The sequence below is a fragment of the Schistocerca serialis genome, chromosome 7 (genome assembly GCF_023864345.2).
Source record: "Schistocerca serialis cubense isolate TAMUIC-IGC-003099 chromosome 7, iqSchSeri2.2, whole genome shotgun sequence".
NCBI classification, from domain to species: Eukaryota; Metazoa; Arthropoda; class Insecta; order Orthoptera; family Acrididae; genus Schistocerca; species Schistocerca serialis.
The window spans coordinates 279,180,925-279,188,027 of record NC_064644.1 but is presented as its reverse complement, the minus strand read 5'-3'; positions in this window follow the sequence as shown (position 1 = coordinate 279,188,027).

The following is a 7,103-nucleotide window of genomic DNA, read 5'->3' as shown; positions in this document are numbered from 1 at the left end:
ATTTCGGGCCATGCCTGTGACAGACTAAAAGTGACTTTTTGTATGTGCTTTTTTAGCGTCATACAGCCGTGTGCAGGCTGACGTGGACATGTGCACTTGGTTTAAGGAAAAAAGTAAGCGATCAGTGAGAGCGGCTAGTGGACATTGCTCTCCTAAATGATTGGAACTTCTTGCCGTCGGCAGAGAGGGAGAAGGAAGGAACAGAGAGAGAGAGGGGGGGGGGGGGGGAGGGGGACAGCCTGGAGGGCGGAGAGGTGGCAGCGTCGCGCCGGCTGTCCGAGCGCGCTGCCGCCCTCAACTGTCTTCCCCTAATGGCCGGGGATCCCCCGCCGGAGATAGCCGCCCTGGCTCTCCTGCCGGCAAAGATGATGTCATCCCAAGCTGGCGGCGTCGCGCAGCACCGCAAGGGCTTCTCTCCTCCGCTGCCGCCGCCTGACCCTTAGCCCAGTCAAACAAGACATAAAGCTCGATTGGTGACCAAAAATCGTATAATCGTAGATTTTTGAACAGTGCTAGGATTGAGTGTGCTGAATGACATACTAAATACGCTGAACGATAGGTGTTAGAGTTGGGTTCGCGTTGAGTTTAAAGACCACTTTTTTATGTTTTCTTGAACAAACGGAAAACCACGGCTTCTAACGAAAATGTTCCGCAGTTCAAAATTAAAACACATTGCCCAAACAAGAAGGCACTATCAATTTTTTCTATAGGACTAATAGTTTCTGAGTTCAGGGTTAGAGGAGACGCATATCATTAAAAATATTGTTGAAGGTATAAAATTTGTGTTTTTTTTTAATGAAGTACCGTAGGTTAAAACAAAATTTATTAACGTGTGTACCACATCTATCCACGTGTAGCCTAGTAGTGCATTAGTAAGGGACAAATTTTGTTCTGATGGTGTAACAGGATGGAGAATTGAGATACGTGGGGTAGAAGCTCGAGGGAATGTAGGTCGCGGCTTTGTGTTCATGCACACCCATCCTTAGTAGGTCTGCAAACTAAAGATCGAACATCGGATTCCTCACTCCACCTACCACACTACGTCACAAGAAGTTACTACAGTGTGTTTCACAAACTTATACGAGCCCTCCACAGTGTAAGGATACAGTGCGCAGACATGCACAAGGCGTATTTACTTTGCATAAAGTACATTAACATTTCCTGTAAAGCAGATAACAGTTACTAATAACACTAACGCAAGCAGTGTTCATGGACAGAACCTACGTAAATCCCTGCAGATCCTGTATGGCAGGTGCACTGTTCTTCCTGGAAAGACAACTTCCATCACCATGAGCACTGCTTGATTTTCAGCTTACACTTAAACTTTTTAGCTTTCTCTTCTTTACTAAAGTATGATAGGTACCTTTGCGTGCTCCAGGGTACACCCTGTAATCTACCAACTGATTTCGGAATCTCTCTCTCTCACCATAATGTATGTCCAACTGCGATCTTCTTGCGTTCCCACGTCATTTCCCAGTACATCACCTCTTCTTGTGGTGTTTGAGCCAATGTATTCGCGCAAGTTCTCCTTGAACTAATATAGCTGGTGCTGGTTTGCTGTCGATTCAGATAAGAATAATTCTGAAACCTCCTGACAGATTAAAACTGTGTGCCGGACTGAGACTCGAACTCTGGATCTTTGCCACTCGAAGTAAAGTGCTCTTTATTCCAGGAGTGCTAGTTCTGTAAAATTCGCAGAAGGGTTTCTGTGAGTTTTGGAAGGTAGGAGACGAGGTACTGGTAGAATTGAAGCTGTGAGGACGCTATGAGTCGTACTTGGGTAGCTCAGATGGTAGAGGACTTGCTCATGAAAGGCAAATGTCCCGAGTTCCAATCTCGGTCCGGCAAACAGTTTTAATCTGTCAGGAGGTTTCATGTCAGTGCTCACTCTGCTGCAGAGTAAAAACCTCATTCAAGAACAATCCTATAACTGAACCGTTTACAATAACTTGCTCTCTGACCTACCTTCCTATTCCTGATTAATCCTACTACCTTTACACCGTTTTCTGCTGCTCTTGGTATGATCCTAAGTTCGTCTGACCACAAAAAGTTATCTTATTTTCATTTCACTTCACTCACAGGCACTATATCTACACTGAGCATTTCCATTTCCCACGTCAGAACTTCAACTTCCCCTACCACCCTCCACACCCCAATTCGCAAAATGCTACCGTTTTGTTAGTTATTCCATATTTTTCTCACGTTCACTCCCCCTTTTCCTTGGGAATCTCCACGCGGATATCCCAATTTAGACTAACCCGGAATTCTTTTGTCACTGGCGATATCATCATGACAGTTTCTTAATTACGGGCCATATGTCCTGTGGATACAAACTGCATGTCTTAAATGCAGTGGTTCCCATTTCCATCTACATCCTCATACCGTTGATCATTGGTGATCCTTCCGCATTTTAGGTGCAGTTTCCCAGCTCAGGGGGAAGACGGTGCCCCAAATATCCGTTGTTCCTTTGTCCTCTTTGACAAGGCGGTTAGCAGAACGACGGTAACTGCTCGTACCGTGCATCTTCGGCCTCCACTGCCGAAAATTTTTACTCAGAATTTAAGCAGTGGCTGGATTTGTATCGTGGACTCTTCTTTAAATTTTTGTTTACTGGTCAAAGACGCTTCTCTATACTCTATAATCTCATCGGAGTATGTGAACATTATTAAGGACACCCTCATCTGTTCAAGCTTTATGTCTTCCCTGACTGCAGTGGTACCATCCAGTAGGATAACTGTCCATAAAGAGAGCAGACGACGATGTGCTGTAGCGAAGATGAGTGAGGTAACGCGCTATCGATCTACCAGAGAAAGGGGGCTATGGCTGACCATTTTAATTGCACTGTAGGAGTAAGAGTCCACACGACAACATAATAAGTTCTCCAAATGCACAAGCTGGCCGACTTGGTTTGGACCTCAAAGCACACTACCGGTCATTAAAATTGCTACACCACGTAGATGACGTGCTACAGACGCGAAATTTAACCGACAGGAAGAAGATGCTGTGACATGCAAATGATTAGCTTTTCATAGCATTCACACAAGGTTGGCGCTGGTGGCGACACCTACAACGTGCTGACATGAGGAAAGTTTCCAGTCGATTTCTCATACACAAACAGCAGTAGACAGGCGTTGCCTAGTGAAACGTTGTTGTGATGCCTCGCGTAAGGGGGAGAAATGCGTGCCATCACGTTTCCGACTTTGATAAAGGTCGGATTGTAGCCTATCGCCATTGTGGTTTATCGTATCGCGACATTGCTGCTCGCGTTGTTCGAGATCCAATGACTGCAAGCAGAATATGGAATCAGTGGGTCCAGGAGGGTAATACGGAATGCCGTGCCGGATCCCAACAGCCTCGTATCACTAGCAGTCGAGATGACAGGCATCTTATCCGCATGGCTGTAACGGATCGTGCAGCCACGTCTCGATTCCTGAGTCAACAGATGGGGACGTTTGCAAGAGAACAACCATCTGCACGAACAGATCGACGACGTATGCAGCAGGATGGACTATCAGCTCGGAGACCATGGCTGCGGATACCCTTGACGCTGCATCACAGACAGGAGCGCCTGCGATGGTGTACTCATCGACGAACCTGGGTGCACGAATTGCAAAACGTCATTTTTTCGGATGAATCCAGGTTCTGTTTACAGCATCATGATGATCGCATCCGTGTTTGGCGACATCGCTGTGAAAGCTTATTGGGAGCGTGTATTCGTCATCGCCATACTGGCGTATCACCCGGCGTGATGGTAGGAGGTGCCATTGGTTACAAGTCTTGGTCACCTCTTGTTCGCAGCGACGGCAGTTTGAACAGTGGACGTTACTTTTTAGATGTGTTACGACCCGTGGCTCTACCCTTCATCGGATCCCTGCGAAACCCTACATTTCAGCAGGATAATGTACGACCGGATGTTGCAGGTCCTGTACGGGCCTTTCTTGATACAGAAAATGTTCGACTGCTGCCCTGGACAGCATATTCTCCAGATGTCTCACCAATTGAAAACATCTGTTCAATGGTGGCCGACCAACTGGCTCGTCACAATACGCCAGTCACTACTCTTGATGAACTGTGGTATCGTGTTGAAGCTGGTAGCGCAGCTGTACCTGTACACGCCATCCAAGCTCTGTTTGACTCAATGCCCAGGCGTAACAAGGCCGTTGTTACGGCCAGAGGTTGTTGTTCTGGGTACTGATTTCTCGGGATCTATGCACACAAATTGCCTGAAAATGTGTTCACATGTCAGTTCTAGTTTAATATATTTACCCAATGAATACCCGTTTATGATCTGCATTTCTTCTTGGTGTAACAATGTTAATGGCCAGTAGTGTATTATCAGAACTTCAACCTAGCATAACATATTTAAGCAATACGTCGTTAACGAGCTCCATCACAAAACCCTTCAGTTCATGACGTTCTGATGAGACATTAACTGCCAAGAATAAGCCATTTAAGTACAAGCTTGAGAAGAGGAGGAGGAGAAGATTAGTGTTTATGTCTCGTCGACAACGATGTCATTGGAGATAGAGCGCAATAACGGATTAAGGAAGGATGGGGCAGGAAATAGGCCGTGCCATTTCAAAGGAACCATCCCGGCATTTGTTTGAAACGATTTAGGGAAATCACGGAAAACCTAAATCATGATAGTCGGGCGCGGGTTTGAACCGTCGTCCTCTCGAACGGGAGTCCAGTTTGCTAACCACTGCGCCACTTCGCTCGGTATTTGAGAAGAAGTCAGCGGCGTTACACGTGGGAGACTGCTTTTATGAGTATGTCATTCACGTCTTGCCCCCTCCCGTCCGGCGGACCATCGCGCACAAACGTGTTACACGACGAATTCAGAAAAATAAACTAACTTAAGGCGTCCGTATAAGGAAGGAACACTTGGTATTCTTTTAAATGTGTGAATGAATTGTCCATTTTCCATTTATGTGGACGATTTTTCCGTTTTCCAATTAATTGTATTTTTAAAGTTAGTGCCCAAAAATACGACAGACTCCTATAGAAATATATCAGTGAAGCTATTCTAAATTTCAGTATTGTATGTAACATTTACTTTTAAAACTTTACTATTTTTCTCCCTCATTCTTGAGTTATATCGGCTTCTCCTTATGTTCTCTTCAGCTTTTTTGTATTTATTAATACTACCCTTTTTTTTATTTTCTTCATTTTTCTAACATATGGCGTATCGTTGTCTCCGGCACTGCAGTACCTCTGTGTCACTGTCAAAGTTTCTGTTTTCGTTTTGCACAGAATAACTGTTACACTGACATGTTTTTATCGTTTGTATACTGGATATACGCTACTTCTTGTTTGTGTCCACGAATTTAATTCCATGCGAATATTCAAAAGCAGTTAAATATTTATTACTCACGGGCAATGCGACTCTCCTCCTTATACACGACTGAAGCACTAAAATGCTTTTATGTCGGTTGAATAATGATGAAGTTCAAACACAAGTTTTTCAGTCCACGCCTGAAGTGAGTGAACCATGTGAATTGATAAAAATTGTACGTGCAACATAGTGCACGTATCGAGAAACAACATTTGAATCGTAAGTTATTTTGTACTCTTTCCGCATAATCATGGGATTTAATTTCGTTCTGGACAGTAAACAGAATACAGCCGAAACCGATCGACCGTAAGAAACTGTGTCTCTAAGGTGCTCGTAGCTGGTATAATGACAATAGAGGGCGCACTGATATGCGGTTTATGTGTTGGTCGTATTGTGTTTGCACATGTGCATTTCGGGACCTGCGTGATCCAGCGGATGATGATCTGCTTTGTACTTCTGACATTCAATTGGCCGTCACCTCTGCCTTCCACTGAGTGTTCTGTTGCACAACAGACGCCACCACCGCACTCTATAATGCTTGTTAAACAATATTAGCAGGGACGAATACAAGTGCAAGGTCGCCGCCAGGTTCCCAATTCGGGATAAGCAAAGCTAATTCAAGAGACCAGTGTTTCTACTAAAGCAGCCACAGACAGTCATCTTTGCTAAAGTACTATTCGTATCGCAGTCTACTACTTTTTACCCTATATATCTAGGCTACGAGTTGTCATTTGATTGGGAAAACAAAGCCATTTTAGCAAGTTCATTCAGAACCATCTTCAGATCTGTAAAAATAATTATACTAATTTACTATTTCACGAAAGCAAATCTTTTCATCCTATCTTATCAACATCAAATGTACCAGTACGTACCTGATATTTAAGTTACAGGAGTAACCCGTCCAATTCAGCAACTTTCACATGCTACGTCACATAAAATTGGTTGGCAGAGTGCACGTCATTTATATTAATTATAACACTATTATCGACAGGTGGCGTCTGGTACATTTGTTACATTCCATTTGCATATACTGTATTCAGTAGATCTTTTTTATATTAAAAATATTTAATTAAAATATGTAGATGTCAAAGCTAAAATCTGTATTTGTCAGGATTAAAAAACAGTAAAATTATCATTTTTATACGATCTAACAGGCATAGGGCGATTTATATATCTATGGTGCTGGTGTGAACTTGTTTTCTTCTACGGTCTGCTTCCGTGGTTCCCGCCACTTTGGTGTTGTGCCGCTGTCCGCTCAGTCGTCTGCTGTCCATCGCCGCGGGCAAGAGGGCCGCACAGGAGGGCCCCGTCAACGACGCCAGGCGTTGCACGCGTCTTCCGGCTTCTCCACCGCGCACCATCTCTCATCCCTCGGCCTGGATCTCCATACGCAACAGTTGTCATCTTAGTAGGTCGTCATAAATGCTAAAATAGGCGTTATGATTGAATTCGCTTTGTTCGTTGAGGATTAAATCCGGATCTTTATTTTTGTGGGTGTAGATTTCGATCTCTTCTAAAATGTTAAGGAACCGTCCCTTGTGAGCTCTATGCAGGATGTCTAAGTTGTTTTCAATATTCGTGACTGAGTGCTTTGTCGCAGCCATATGCGCCCCAAAAGCTGTTTTGTTTTGAGAGTAGGTGTGCTCCCTGAATCTGGTTTCAAAGTTCCTACCAGTCTGCCCTATATATTGTTTACAGCAGTCATTACATTTCATTTTATATACAGCTGAATCCTGAAATTTATTCCTACTATTACATATTCTATGCC